The sequence below is a fragment of the Podarcis tiliguerta genome, assembly GCF_965153285.1.
Source record: "Podarcis tiliguerta genome assembly, chromosome: 1".
NCBI classification, from domain to species: domain Eukaryota; kingdom Metazoa; phylum Chordata; class Lepidosauria; order Squamata; family Lacertidae; genus Podarcis; species Podarcis tiliguerta.
Genome location: NC_139534.1, coordinates 96050131 through 96065934, shown reverse-complemented (window position 1 = coordinate 96065934; position 15804 = coordinate 96050131). Strand labels below are relative to the sequence as shown.

The 15804-nt window shown below is 42.4% G+C and overlaps 1 long non-coding RNA gene across 1 annotated transcript; it reads left to right on the top strand.

Annotated features, from left to right (window-relative positions):
- Positions 1-4471: 4471 nt before the first annotated feature.
- Positions 4472-13511, top strand: LOC310683755. The gene is made up of 3 exons (XR_014514516.1): positions 4472-4551; positions 12469-12590; positions 12694-13511. It is a non-coding gene; the product is annotated as an uncharacterized lncRNA (long non-coding RNA).
- Positions 13512-15804: the final 2293 nt, after the last annotated feature.

Genomic DNA, 15804 nt, shown 5'->3' with positions numbered 1-15804 from the left:
AAGGGACTTGTCCGCTTGGGTAAGCAAAAGATGCCCAATACAGAAGAAATACAAACACTTTCAAGTTGCTGAACCATAATCCCAGGACCGTTGATGCTTGCGTGCCAAATGTTTGGGGAGGATTTTAATGACTGGTAAGTGTGTGGTTAATATTTGAAGCCCCTGAAGCAGAGAAGGCCCGTGCATCTATATTGCAAAAGAATCAGAACAGAGCAAAATCTCCAGCCACCCCACCCCATCTTGTTTAAAGAAGCTCGGTTCATCACACTGCAAAGAAAGCCTCCTTATTTTCCACGGAGGGGTGTCGACTGTGCTCCATGCAAAAGGTAAACAAATATTACAAGCCTGCCTGCCTCTCACCAGCAGCACATTTGAAACCAATGTCACCATTCTAGTTACAGAGCAAAAATGGAAACTGTCTGTTTTGATTTAAATCTGTCCCTAAGCAATTTCCATGAGTTAACGCGGCAGAAGTGCAAGTACAAGAACAAATAAACAAAGAAAGCCAGGCAGCTTCCTAAGCAACTAAACATTTCCAACGGGACATTCAACCCCCACAGTTTCACTAATCTTAATGATCAATAAAGGGGTGGGTGACACTAATTTTTACTACTGGATTGGAGAGTAGGGCATGAAAACGCTAATTAAAAGTCAATTGCATACCTGAGTTCAAGTCTGCTTATGATTCATACACTTATTGCTGCAGTTCACATTGAAATGACAAAGAGCATTATAAGATGGCAGGAGGGCCTTTATGTCCCCTGGCTGTTCAAGAGTCTCTTCTTGCACTTTCTTAACGATGCCAGAATGACTCAGTTTCATTTTGCAGTTTTCACTTGCATTAAATAGACAAGAGATATGGACAAACAGCCACAGGGAGTTTTTAAGGAAGGCAAAAATAAGGTAAAGGAAAAAAATATTTTTGGGTATTTGCAAGAAAAATGGACCTCAGAACTTTGGGCTCCTCCAGATGACCTGTTTCTTAAGCATTTACTCTGATGCACAAAGCTCATGCAGAGATTATATGATGTATGCTCTTTATTGAGAGTTTATTCTGATTTGTTTGCAGGAAGGTTATATGACAATAACACCTATCCTTATTTCACTCTGATTTAGGGTTGCCATGAAGATTCAGACACAAAAGTTGTTGAGCTTTATTTGCAAGATTGCAAAGAAATTGCTTGCGGCCACAGCATTCCGTATATGGACACACTTTGGAAGGCATTTCCCCATCACTTTCCTAACTGCAAAACAAATGAAAAACAACAGTGATTTTGTTACTACAGAGCAATTTTATCCGATTTAATTTCACAAGCCTAAATCTACAGTATGTGATAGAATCCCTTCCACAAAATGGCGACAGCTGGAGGTGACCTTTCTCTTTGTAGCCTAACCCTAACCCCAAAAAACAAGCCTGCTGGAATTATTTCCAGAGGAGCGACCGTGTTGTAGCAAAACTCAACTAAAAACTTGTGGCAATTTAAGGACTAACACATTTATTACGTTCAGGGAAGTTTTTAACGTTTGATGTTTTGTTGTGTTTTTAATATTTTGTTGGGAGCCACCCAGAGTGGCTGGGGCAACCCAGTCAGGTGGGCAACATATAATAATAATAATAATAATAATAATAATAATAATAATAATAATGGTGGTGGCATAAGCTTTCACAGACTAGAAACCACTTCACTGGATACATGAAATGTTACCGCAAGTTGAGGGGGGACAGAGAGAAACGTTAGCAGTGCAAGGCAAAAAAATGTAGACTGTAATAATTGCCTGTTGGAGCTATTGCAGGGAATAGAAAAGAGTTCAGTACAAGGTGAAAGGGATGACCTTATTTTGATGTTATTATTATTTAATTTTTATTATTTATTTAATTTATATACCACCCTATACCCGGAGGTCTCAGGCCGGTTGGTTAAAGCTGAAAAAAGGAAAGATTGGGGGCAACTCAGCTGAACATCCTGCATTACCTTGCAAGGAGTGTGCATTCTGTCTATTACATGAACCAAGCAGGGGCGTCTTGCCCATAGAGGCCAGTGGCGCGGGGCGCCAGGGAGCCAAGTTCTGAAGGGCACCAGGGAAGAGGCGGAGGCTGGACGTGGCGCCTCCCGGCACCAGCTCGCTGCCGTTGCCTGCCTCGCCATGCTGCGCTGAAGCAGCGCCGCGCCCAGAGCCTCTGCCTCTTCCCCGCCGGAGGAGCCACCTTCCAGCCACAGCCTGCCTCCTCCAGCCCTGCAAAGCTGTTGGCAGAGCCATAAAAAGGTTGCCAACTCTGGGAAATGGGTGTGTGTGTGTGTGCTGGAGGGATCTTTGCACCATGGCCCCAGATATACTTAAGGCGACCCTGGAACCAAGGCACAAAACCAATTTATTGCAGAGGATTGTGAAAGAGCCTACAAGTTAGCCCCCTGTGACTCATCTCAGCCCTTAGTCTAAGAATCAGAAACAGCCTAGAATGAAGGAAGCCAGATATTACACTGAAACTTGCATCTAAAAGCAGACCTCTTCCCTTTCCACAGCAAACAAGATGTGTCTGGTGCACCCCACAGCAGCAGGAGGCAGGTCACGTGGGCAGGCAGGCGGGCAAGTAAACTTTGGCAGCCTCACCTTCTACAACCAAAAGTCTCATGCTTCCTTGCTTCAAACCCAGAACAAGAAATAAAAATAATCCACATGACAGCAAGTCTGAGAAGGAAACACATACTGAAGAAAGGGAAACTGACAAGTGTAAACTACTCAGTTTCTCAAATATTTAGGCTGCAACCATAATCCCACGTAAGTGGGACAGTGGGGGTAAACCCCAATGAATTGAATGGGACTTACCTCTGAGTAGACATGGTTAAGTCTGCTCTGTAAATCACTGTGAAATTGGCATTTTAAAAATAGGCTGTGTGGGAAAATTGATGGGGAAGATGAGGGAGGGCATTCTGCCTGTGTGCTTTTAACCACATTAACAGCTCTTCAAATACAGTGGTACCTCGGGTTACATAGGCTTCAGGTTACAGACTCCACTAACCCAGAAATAGTACCTCGGGTTAAGAACTTTGCTTCAGGATGAGAACAGAAATTGCATGGCGGCGGTAGCGCGACGGCAGCAGGAAGCTAAAGTGGTGCTTCAGGTTAAGAACAGTTTCAGGTTAAGAACGGACCTCCGGAACGAATTAAGTACTTAACCCAAGGTACCACTGTACACAGCTAGATTGCACAACCAGAACCTTCCCTTCTTGCCAAAGGAAGGAGCTGCGGTTGGCTGAGCGCCCCTCTTGAGCGGCCGCCAATTAAAGCAGCCCCTCTCCACAGCCCTTTCGCGTGCTGCTCATCGTCTCTCCACTGCCACCTCCAGCCCCTGCCGTTCACAAGACCCAGGAGCCGCAGTTGATTGAGTGCCCTTCTCGAGCAGCCGCCATTTAAAGCAGACCCTCTCTGGAGCCCTTTCGCGTGCCGCTCATCGTCCCTCGTTCATTTTTTTCTCTTCAAAATATAGTCCGGCTCCCCACAAGGTCTGAGTGACAGTGGACTGGCCCCCTGCTGAAGAAGTTTGAGGAACCCTGGTACTCTCTTGGTTGCTGTTTTTAAAAGGCTACAGAGGCATAATTTGGCTAAAACTGGGAGGAGTCAAAGGTGGGCTTTATGGACGTAATGAAGGGCCCTCTATCTTCTGCCCCACAATGTGAGCAGCCTACCTGGTTCTTTCTACAACAGACCGCTCACCATATTTCCACCATCCTGGTTTCTCTTCACCAGGACTTGATGGTGTCTTGTTGGGTATTTTGTCACTGCTGGATTTCCCCAGTAGACACTAATATTAGTGCTTAAGTCGGTGGACATAAAGTGTCTCCAAGGCACATGTTCTTCTGGAAAATATAAATGGAGCTGCAGCGTGTCAAAAGTCTAAGCAGCCCATGCTGGTCCAAAAGTTGCCAAGGCAGGCGGTCAGGTTATAATTGTAGCTGAAGTTCTGATACCACAAACTGGAAAGAAAAGTGCCAATTGTTTTTAATTTTTAATGCTCTTGTCTTCCTTCTGGAAAAAACATGGGAGCCAGTGTGGTGTAGTGGTTAAGAGCGAGACTCGTAATCTGGGGAACCGGGTTCGCGTCTTCGCTCCTCCACATGCAGCTGCTGGGTGACCTTGGGCCAGTCACACTTCTTTGAAGTCTCTCAGCCTCACTCACCTCACAGGGTGTCTGTTGTGGGGGAGGAAGGGAAAGGAGAATGTTAGCCGCTTTGAGACTCCTTCGGGTAGTGATAAAGCGGGATATCAAATCCAAACTCCTCCTCCTCCTCACCTTCTCCTCCTCCTCCTCCTCCTATTCTGCATATTGATTACTTTATACTACAGGCATGTTCCATATGAATAACAGCCCTACAGAATGCAGTGAACAGGCATGTCAGGTGCTGTAGCATCAATTGCTAGACTAGTGCTAACTAATTTAATTTAATAAATGATGCTATTAAATTTTTATCTTAAAGATACTGATTCCCCAGTGACTCGGAGAAGCATGCCCTAAGTGGATTCCCTACAGGGAATTGAACTGCATTCCTCAAGGTAGTTACTCTAGTGTGAACCCATCAAATTCTGTGGGACTACTTCAGATATAACTGGATTGAGGACTGAAACATAATTCCCTTTAGGATCAAAGTGCCAATCAGACAGCCTGTAACAAGTGCTGAATTTGATGCGTAGGTTCTACAATAATTGACATATGCAAATTTCATATGTAGGCGATAGAGATGCTCAGTAAAGAGTAAGTAATAGAGTATTTCTCCGAAGCATCTCAGAGGTTAAGCCCATAGCAAGGGAAGAATGGGAAATATATATTAATGTCATTCTAGCCACTGCTTTTAGATACATTTGTGCATTTATTTTATACAGTTACATGCTGAAGCTTTGCCATTGCTTGGTACTTTTACTAACCTTTTAGCAATTCCCCATTAGCTACAGTTATTTGACACTAAGCGAAAATTAAGATGTTCTTATCACCTGTGTCTAATATATCTTTTTTTCTAAATAAATCTGTTGGAGCTTCTTATATCATGGTAAGGATGGGGTGGTAGGGTGTGCTGAATTTTTCAAATTCCAAAAATGAAGGGTGCTAAAAAGTTGTAACATGACTTGGAAATTCAAAAGGTGTTTTGGTTAAATCAATTTAGAGTGGTACCTCGGGTTACATACGCTTCAGGTTACATACGCTTCAGGTTACAGACTCCGCTAACTCAGAAATAGTGCTTCAGGTTAAGAACTTTGCTTCAGGATGAGAACAGAAATCGGGCTCCGGTGGTGCGGCAGCAGCAGGAGGCCCCATTAGCTAAAGTGGTGCTTCAGGTTAAGAACAGTTTCAGGTTAAGAACAGACCTCTGGAACGAATTAAGTGCTTAACCCGAGGTACCACTGTAATTTAGTTTTGCTTGGTAAGTAAAATGTGTGTAAATTGCATAGAAATCAATTTCAAAAGGTAAAATTAAAATGCTTTGGTTTCCTGAAAGCAGTTTATGTGCTTCTTCATCAAACGTAGACTTATCAAGCTAAATGTTGTCAAATCAAACAGCCCATCTAGTCCAGCATTCTTTTCCCACAAGAGACAAACTGATGTTGATGGGAAGCCTGCAACCAGTTGTCCCCTCCCCCCAATGAAGTAAACCAATAGAAATACTTAAATAACTGAGGTCCCCCACCAGCATAAAGCGTGCCCCCACAAACATAAATCCTGGCTGTGCACATGTGCACCTTAGCACAACCAAGATTCTCAGTTGACTTGTGATTTCCAGAAATTGGTACTCTGCATCATGACTAGTAGCTCTTGATAGTTTTATCCTCGATGAATTTGTCTAGTTCAAATTGGTCACCATCACTGTCTCTTGTGGGAGCAAATTCTATAGTTTACCTATGCACTGTGTGAAGAAATGCTCTCTTTTGTCTTTCCTGAATCATCCAACATTCAATTGCCTTGGATGGCCCAGAGTTCTAGGATTATGAGAGCTTAATATAACCGCCCTTTCACTCATCTTTGTCTATGCTCCCTCCTAGCACTGCTCAGAGAGTTCCAGTGGCCAAAGACTAAAACACATATGCTAACTATGGTCCACTATGATGAGTCTGGCAAGAGAACAGGAGATACGTTCCCCATCATTATTCCTGGCAACTGCTGAGGGTCTTCCTGCTTAGTGGAAGTACAGTGGTACCTCAGGTTACAGACACTTCAGGTTACAGACTCTGCTAACCCAAAAATAGTACCTCGGGTTAAGAACTTTGCTTCAGGATGAGAACATAAATCGTGCGGCGGTGGCAGCAGGAGGCCCCATTAGCCAAGTGGTACCTCAGGTTAAGAACAGTTTCAGGTTAAGAACAGACCTCCAGAATGAGGTACCAATGTACTTGGTTTAACTGGGTGACCCGTGCCCCACTTGCTCAACACACAGAGCTATTCACATGAGCTGTTTGTCTGTGTTTTTCAAAGGGACAGGGTTATGCATCAGTGGGGAACTATTCAATGAAACATGAAAATTCTAAAAATGTTGAATGCATGAAGTGTTGCTTATGTCTTAAGTGTAAAATATGAGTGCAACAGAGAGAAGCAAGTTAGATTTAAATAAGCCACAGTTTAAAAGCCCTCCCAGTGGGCTTTACATATTACTGAGCCAGAGAATGACAACCTCTCTCCCTTTAAATCCCCTGTCAGGGTACCTGGGTGCCAGGTTCCCCAGTACATCAGGTTGCCTGGCACTTTCATCGGTGGGAAACAGTTTTCCATACTAAACCTGTAAAATAAAACATGAAGAGCCTTGTAGTATATGTGGACTTCACTGCAGGTTGTTGATTTTTTTTTTTTAAAGTGTAGATAGAATTTTAGAGATTAATAAAGCATTTTGAATGACTCAAATGTGCAACAGTTTGTTGATGTGAAAGTTCACTAGGATATATGCAGGCTCCCCCCCCCCTCCAATTGCTCCCCCCCTCTCAATTTCAAGTCCCGCAACTGTAAATTAAACCACTTATTCACTCTGACAGGCAGGCAGCAGAACACAGATATAGTAATCTGCCAGTCTAGAATCTGGTATGCATTGGGAGTCATGAAATAGATCTCAGCAGGCTGAACACTGTGCACCCACCCATTTTACAATACTGTGATTACAGCAGGTAGGTGGTTCAAATAACTCTGCATTTCAGATATGCAGGAGTCCAGTGTAATGTGTAGCATGATTTACTCAGGTTTGTCAGGATGCATGCTGTAATAGCATGGTTGGTGCAATGTCCCACTGGCTTGTCTTTCATGCTTTTTGATCTCCAGACCTTTATGAAAACGATATCTTAGCAAAACTGTTTTGGAGAGGAATAGGGAGAATGACACTAGTTGGTGCATAGTACCTTTTATTGTGCTCTGCTGACAAACTGAAAAACACACCAGTTGCCATGGAAGTGCTCACTCCTTTTCACAAGCACTTGTTTTGCTTCAGTTAGCAGGGTAAGGCAGGCTCAAAGGAACTCCTTTCTCTAGATTGCTTCAAATGTTTCAGGGCAGGGTCAGGCACTGAGAACACAAAGTCTGGTGCATGGCCCAATCTAAGCTTTGATTCCTCCCCACCTGCCTGAATCATTTGCATATGTCATAATGCGAATATAGGTTAAAGTACAAAGGCAATATCTGCATTCTATCTATGGGGAACATTTGTATATTATCCAATTTCTGACCAAAATGCATTGTTACTACCAAATTGGGTGTACCTGAAAAGTGTGACTCTCCATTTTCCTGCTTATCACATCTTCTCTAAAGAAACAAACATGCATCAGGGTAAGCAACACGGTGCCTTCTAGCTGTTGTTGGACAACAACTCCCATCAATTCACATTTCCATCCTTATGTGGGCCCAGGATCCCCTCAATATACAAGCGAGCCAAGGGCAGACTTTGGTAATCTTTCATAATACGGTGCTTTGTGTGAGCCCAAAATTTAGCTTTGCTGTGTTTTATTTGCATTTTAAATTCTTCTTCTTCTTCTTCTTCTTCTTCTTCTTCTTCTTCTTCTTCTTCTTCTTCTTCTGCGATCACTCACAGCCAAGTAAGATTGTCTTCCATAAACACGGTTTTAACAATGTGTCTGTAAGTGATTGTGGAGGCCAATTCTGGATCCACACGTCCTTCCACAGTGGGGACATTGGTTTCCGGGCGGGGGTTGATCATGGTGTGGATTTGCCAAGCGTGTCCTCCTCTTAGCACGTTTCTCCCTTGTGTCCTGACTTCGACTGCCTTCAAAGCCCATGACACCTTTGGTAAAGGCTGTTCTCCAACTGGAGTGCTCGCAGGCCAGTGTTTCCCAGTTGTCAGTGTTTATACTACATTTTTTTAGATTTGCCTTGAGACAATCTTTAAATCTCTTTTGTTGACCACCAGCATTACGCTTTCCATTTTTAAGTTCAGAATAGAGTAGTTGCTTTGGAAGATGATAATCAGGCATTCGCACAACATGGCCAGTCCAACGAAGTTGATGTTGAAATTAGTGAGTTGGCTTCACATCTTGAAACCCTTGCTTGAGACAGTCCTGTCCCACATAGAATAGAGGTATATAAAGAAATGCATGGTGTGAAGAAGTGGACAGGGAGAGTTTTATCTCCCTCTCTCATGATACTAGGTCCCAGGGTCATTCATGAAACGGAATGGTGGGAAATCCAGAGTTTCACACAGTACATAGTGAAACTGTGGAGCTTTCTTCCACAAGACATGGTGAGAGCTGCCAGCTTAGATAGCCTTAAAAGGGAATTAGACAAATTAATGGCAGTAAAAGCTATCACTGGTTACCAGCATCCCTCTGAAAGCCAGTCACCAGGAAACAGAAGGAAAGAGCTCTTACCCTCATACTGCTGGAATAGATAGGCTTCTGGTCAGATCCAGCAGGGATTTTCATTTTAGCTCAGTGGGACTTACCCTCGGATAAGTGTGCATAGACTTGCAGCCTGACCCTATTTGGGGAGAATTATTTCCAATTTCTAAAAATAAAAATAAATGTGTGAAGTCAGGCCACAATTTGGTAAAACTCAGGTTTTAAACTCTATAGTCAGTTATAGTGTTTGATACTTAAGCTATGACAGGGACGTCATTTATGTTATGTTTTTCTTCCATAAACCTTTCTTTTCTTTGATGACAGTCTGAATGGAAAAAAGGTGTGTACACGTCTAACAGTTTTTATCTGTTCTTAACAGAATACAGGGAAGAGGTGTACCGTTCTGTGGTTTAGAAAGTCCACTTAAGTGAAGAGGAAAGTTATGTGTCTGAAATGATCCCACTTTTACTTCTATGGGTTGAATCTATGTGTTGTCCAGACTGAATTAAAAGAGTGAGACAATGGAAGCTTTCTTGAGTTTGGTGCCACTGAGAAACCTTCTTAACCTATTCCTGTTTGTTATTGTTAAACGTCACAGCACCGAGAGTGGTGTCTAGAATTGTGGGATGGTCTTCTGTAAGGTTGCTCACAAGAGAAATATGGCTTCAGCTATGGCTCAATATAGGGCCACATATTTATTTAATACAGAGATTGGGAATCTCTTTCAGACTGAGGGCCACATTCGCTTCTGGGAAACTTTCTGGGGGCTACATGGCACCGGTGGTTGGGGCAAATGACAAAAGTGGGCATGGTCAGAGAGAAAGGTTAGCAGAGCAGAAATTGTGAATTTTGGCCTTCCCACTCACACGTCCCTCTCTGCACTTCATCCATGCAAGCAAGTATCAAGAACACATTCCAAGCATGTAAAGGCACTCAAAGAGAGCGCAAAGCAGGGCTGGAGAGGGGGGTGGCTCTGGAGAGGGTAGGCCCTGGGGGCCTGAGGTTCACCTTCCTTGATTTACAACCTCTGTATGTCACTTTTCCTTAAAAGTCCAAGGTTAACAATTCAAACACCCACACACCCATATAATATCGCAACTGAAAACAGAGGTAAAAGCCTATAAGGCAAAATAAAGCATAACTGACAATAAAAATAGCAGGAAGGAAAACAGCTGGCAGACAGAGACAACATCAGAATAAAACAAAATAATTAAAGATATATATGACCATTTAGAATAAGAGCTGGCTAACCCCACAGGAGTCAACTAGCAAAGTCTGTTTGGGACTACTACTTTAGTGATGAGCGGTATTTGTTTTGCATAAAAACGGAGAGGTAAAATTGCTATCCATAATTTTGGGGGGGATAATCAAAGGCAGATACTTGGGGGGGGGGGAATCTCATGCTGTTACCAGGCTCAGGAAAACTTTAGGAAATCTCATGAATGACACACCAACCATGCTAGAATGTAAAAAGGTTAGTGACATCAGTTCCCAGCAGTTACACCAATCCCTGGCAGTATTTAATCTTTTTTGTTTTTGTTTACCTAAGTGCAACTTTTGTGCCCATTTGTATACTTTTTCCCGTGAACTTAGTGTGTCTTGTCTTGCCACCTTTTATTCTTGTGCATCAACTGACTATAATTTTGGTATTTTCATGTCACCTCTTTCCTTTCACCTCCAGCTGCCAAGGAAAATTAGTACTTAGCTCCAGCATACCTGTGTTCCTTCACAGTGGTGTTTAATGGATAGCAAAGGCCGGTGGCTTGAAAATGACTCTCAGTTCAAAATTGCTGCTGACAAGGAATCAAAGCTCTATGCATGTGCATAAATAGCAAGGGGAATAAGTCTGCTAATGCCAGCATCTTACAGCATACAGAGACTGTGAGATGGCCTGAGTATAAGGATGATTCTTGCAGTCAGATGCTGATACAACCTTTTTTCACACGGCATAAAAACATATCTTCTAGAATATCGACAACTGCATTTAGACAAGGAGACTCCCGGCATCCCCATTGGATGCCTAAGTGTTTATAGCCATCACAGTGTTCTTGTTTATGGCCTGTGGTTTTGTAAATTCTTCTCTGTAATTTCCATACTGAAGGCCTACTCTCAGGTCTGCATATATTTACATGTTTTACTTGTAAGCTTTTAAGCATCAAATTATACAAAATAGAGGTGAGACCTCTGCCAGTTGAATCTTTGTCTTATTGTTTCCATTGTGCCGGGTTTCGGCAAGATAAATAAATAAGTAAGGATGCAAATTGGTATGAAATACATGACAGCTCGCGTTCCACAGGTTCGTGTTTTATGACATTGCTGGCCCATAGCCACTTTAGCTATTTCATTGTCTGAAGGATGTCCTTGATTTGCTCTCGTTGCCAGTGTAATGACAAGGCTGTGCAGTCTGTGCATACACTGCTGTCAGATGAGTAGCTCTTGCTCTTTTGGCTTCCTCAGGGTACAAGATGGAATGCACAAAGGGAGTTGGTGGCAAAGTGCTACCAGCTTTGTTTGGGCAGGACTGAGCCTTCAGGCCTTCGCTGGAGCTCTCGAAAAATCATCCTAGTACCTTTCCAGAGGCCATTTGCAAGTCAAAAAAGTTGGCATGTGTGGCTTTTCTGCAATTTTTCAAGAGAACAGGAGAAGAATCACATTTTAGGACTGGGAACAGACCTTTACTTGGAGCAGAACCAGAGTGACACTGTGGTTTGTTGCTAACTTTTACTCAGAGTAGACTATTGAGATTCATGGGCCTAAATAAGTCAGGCCTATTGTTTTCAATGTGTCTGCTCTGAGTAGGAGTAATACTGTACGGTGGTACCTCGGGTTAAGAACTTAATTCGTTCCGGAGGTCCATTCTTAACCTGAAACTGTTCTTAACCTGAAGCACCACTTTAGCTAATGGGGCCTCCTCCTGCTGCTGCGCCGCTGCTGCATGATTTCTGTTCTCATCCTGAAGCAAAGTTCTTAACCCGAGGTATTATTTCTGGGTTAGCAGAGTCTGTAACCTGAAGCGTCTGTAACCTGAAGTGTCTGTAACCTGAGGTACCACTGTATTGAATATTGTCATGCATGATGATGTAACACCATTCAGAGGAAGCATTGTGGGAAAGACATAGCCGCTAGGCTATTTGGAGGAGCAAAATGCAGAGCGATAATTGTTTTGTTTTTCTAAGGCGAAGTCCTTTTTTTATGGTAAGCAGATTAAGACAACAAATGGAACCTGGTTAGCTTTGCCGTGGGCTGAAGCTCATCAGCTTGTGGTAACACAGAGGTGGGCTTTTCGACTTGCGCAACCAGTGTTGTGGAACGCTCTCTCTGCTGAAATAAAAAAGGTCTTATTGGTACTGGCATTCATACTAGAATCATACCAGCTCCTGAAGACACACCTGTTTAAACAAGCATTGTCCTGATCTTCTGATTTGAACCTGCTGCTTTAATTGCTGTTTTTACCGTTTTAATTGGTAGGCTGTTTTAATGGGCTTGTTTATTGTACATTTTAATTGTGGATACTTATTTTAACATCAATATAATGGTTTTATTATGTGTTTTAATTATGTGTGGCTATTTTAAAATTAATTAATAAATAATTTCCAGGTAAAGCTCTATGTCCCTTAAAACATTTTGTAATTCTTCTCTTCCTGTCTGCAGACGGATTGCCTGTAGTGTTCACCCTTTTTTTTTTTTACCCAATGCCTGTTGAAAGTCTGCAAAAAAAGGATCACAGTAGAACTTTCAGCCCAGCCGATTTCAACACTAATTTCAATTTGAAGGTAAATATAAAATGAAAGGAAATATAGCAATAACAAAAATCTGTCCATAACTACTTATTTTCACAATAACAATCCATCTCTGTCTCATTCATATCTAATTTAGATCCTGAAAATTGCAGCGTGGGATGCCAGCTCTTCAATATTTCTGTAATTCCTAGCATTTCTTAGAAACACAGTTAATTTAACAAGCTTAATTTGTTCTCATAGCATATACAATAATTTCTACTAATGGCAAATCAACATGTTGAGCCAAATGAATGAAGACAGTTAAGGACACCGTTACACATCAATATCAAGGCCACAACTAAACTCAAGTAAAATCGTATAATGAAGCTGCATGAGAGCGTTTGACTTCATGTTGACCAAACAGAAACCAAGACTGAATATGCTTCCTTCCCTTGACTTTCCATATGAAACTTTGAGAGGCTTTGGAAAGTGAAGGCAGGCAAAGCCTTTACAAAGTGATATTTCTGTTTCGCACTTTCAAGGAATTCATCCTTAACTGTGATGTGACAGTGCCTATACTGTGGAACTCCCTGCCAGCTGATATTTCACTGGCACCTTCATTGTAATGTTTTTGACAATTGTTAAAAACTTTTTCATTTAGGTAAGCCTACCTAGACGTGAATATTTGAGAACTACTTTAATATGAAATTTTGTTTTGTTTTACTAAAGCAAACAAACAACTACTCATTTTACTTATTATTTTTTGGGGGGGTGGGGGAGAAAATCAGCTTGTTTTTAACATTTGATTTTATCATTCTTTTAAATGTATATTTTATGTAAATGGCTTAGAGGTCTGGATGATGAAGCTGTGTCTAAATCTTGTTAAATATAACAAATGAAAATTTTTTGGAAGTAATGCAGAATTCCAGTGAAACTTTCCTCTTCAGAGATGTTCTCAGTGCCTCAATATGTAATCAGGAAGCCTCCTGCCTATCCCTGGACCAGTTTTTGAATGATAACAATAAAGGTTTCTGATTTTTTTGTTTTAAAAAAATGATATAGTAACTGAAAGCATGTATGTAGACATATTCTCCCCATATTAAAAAGTGGGCATGGAGAAAGGGGCAAGACTCACAATTGAACTAGTGCTCGATTTGTAGATCCGCACAACCATCAATTGGGACGCGGGTGGCGCTGTGAGTAAAACCTCAGTGCCTAGGACTTGCCGATCGTATGGTCGGCGGTTCGAATCCCTGCGGCGGGCTGAGCTCACGTCTTTCGGTCCCAGCTCCTGCCCACCTAGCAGTTCGAAAGCACCCTTAAGTGCAAGTAGATAAATAAAAGGTGAAGGTACCCCTGCCCATACGGGCCAGTCTTGACAGGTTGTGCGCTCATCTCACTATATAGGCCGGGAGCCAGCGCTGTCCGCAGACACTTCCGGGTCATGTGGCCAGCGTGACAAGCTGCATCTGGCGAGCCAGCGCAGCACACGGAACGCCGTTTACCTTCCCGTTGGTAAGCAGTCCTTGTTTATCTATTTGCACCTGGGGGTGCTTTCGAACTGCTAGGTTGGCGCTGGGACCGAACGACGGGAGTGCACCCCACCGTGGGGATTCAAACCGCCGACCATGCGATCGGCAAGTCCTAGGCGCTGAGGTTTTACCCACAGGGCCATACCGCTTTATAGCAGGAAGGTAAACAGCGTTTCCGTGTGCTGCGCTGGTGCTGGCTCGCCAGAGCAGCTTCGTCATGCTGGCCACGTGATCCGGAAGTGTCTCCGGACAGCGCTGGCCCCCGGCCTCTTAAGTGAGATGGGCGCACAACCCTAGAGTCGGACACGACTGGCCTGTACCAGTATCTTGGGGGGCTTCCTGTAGCAGAGATAAGTCCCATAGCAGGAAGTATCAAGAGTTCACCCACAGAACTGCTGAAGTGGGAGACTGCAAATATCACTTTAAAATCGATAGACTAATGCAATGCTCTTTTTGTAACATTGTGAATAATATTGAACCACATGTAATAAAGCAAGATGAAAGGTATGTCCTAAAATAAATATCCTAAGTTCCCAAAAGAAGAGAATTCTTAGAACAAATAAAGTATTAGAGTCCCCTAAAGGGTTATATGTTTAACAGCAGGGCTGGGGGAACTTGTGGCCCTCCAGATGTTGTTGGACTCTCAGCTCCCATCAACCTCAGCCGCCATGACTGATGGTCAGGGATGATGGGAGCTGTAGTCCAACAACACCTGCAGCTTAGTAGACTTCACTGTTTCATTTCCCTTTTGCACCTAAGTCCTACTGCAACACCTTTGAGCTACCTTTATTAAAAGTGCCAGAATATCTGCTGCCAGGTTATCAGCTGACCCTTTGAATACTGTATCTTCTCTATCTGCAGCTTCAGTTGCAAAGGTCCAATGAGTATTGTGAGGCCAAGCAGCGTGCTTGTTTTGTGTTTAGGTATTTCCGACTCCTCCAATGCCACTTCGCCCATATACCAAGTCTAGGATCTCAAAGGAGTTGATGGCTGCCAGCCCTATACAGAGCATCCTAGCAGGATCACGCAAACAGTGCTGTCCTAACCATGCCAGTCCTATTTAATGCAATAGGGGTAGACAAATCTGTCAATTTTGGTTCTCTCAGTTGCTCATGTTTTCCCCAATCTAACATTCAGTTCTCTACAATTTTGCATCATTATTTATTTATTTTTAAAAAATTAATCAACATTTCATTGTGAATTTCCTCTAATAAATACATTTTAGTGTGCAGTTTTGACAAATATATATATTTTCCAAACAATTTCCCACATGTTACATTCACAAATCTATACGTTTTTGGGCACACTTCTCCTTATTGTATGCATTTTTGTAGACACTGTTTGGCTGAAAAACTGCACCACAACATTAGAAGTGTGAATTTCGAAGGATCGTTGTGTTTCAGCTTTTGTATTTCTTTGATAACTGCAAACTATACATTTTCTCATTTTTACAATATAAACAAAACTGAATCTGTCCCTTATTCCTACTCTAAGGTAAGTGGAGTTAGGATTGTAGTCAAAATTAATCGCTACAGCCAACTCACCACAGAAATGACAAACACATTTTAAGCTCGAAATATATCAAAAAAAAATTTTTAGTTGTCCAGTAGCACCTTAGAGACCAACTAAGTTTGTTCTTGGTCTAAGCTGTCTGCCATAATCTGACTAAAAAGGGAAACACAAACAGGTTGGTTTAAAAATGTATGCTTGGGGGAAAGCAGTAAATTATTATGCAT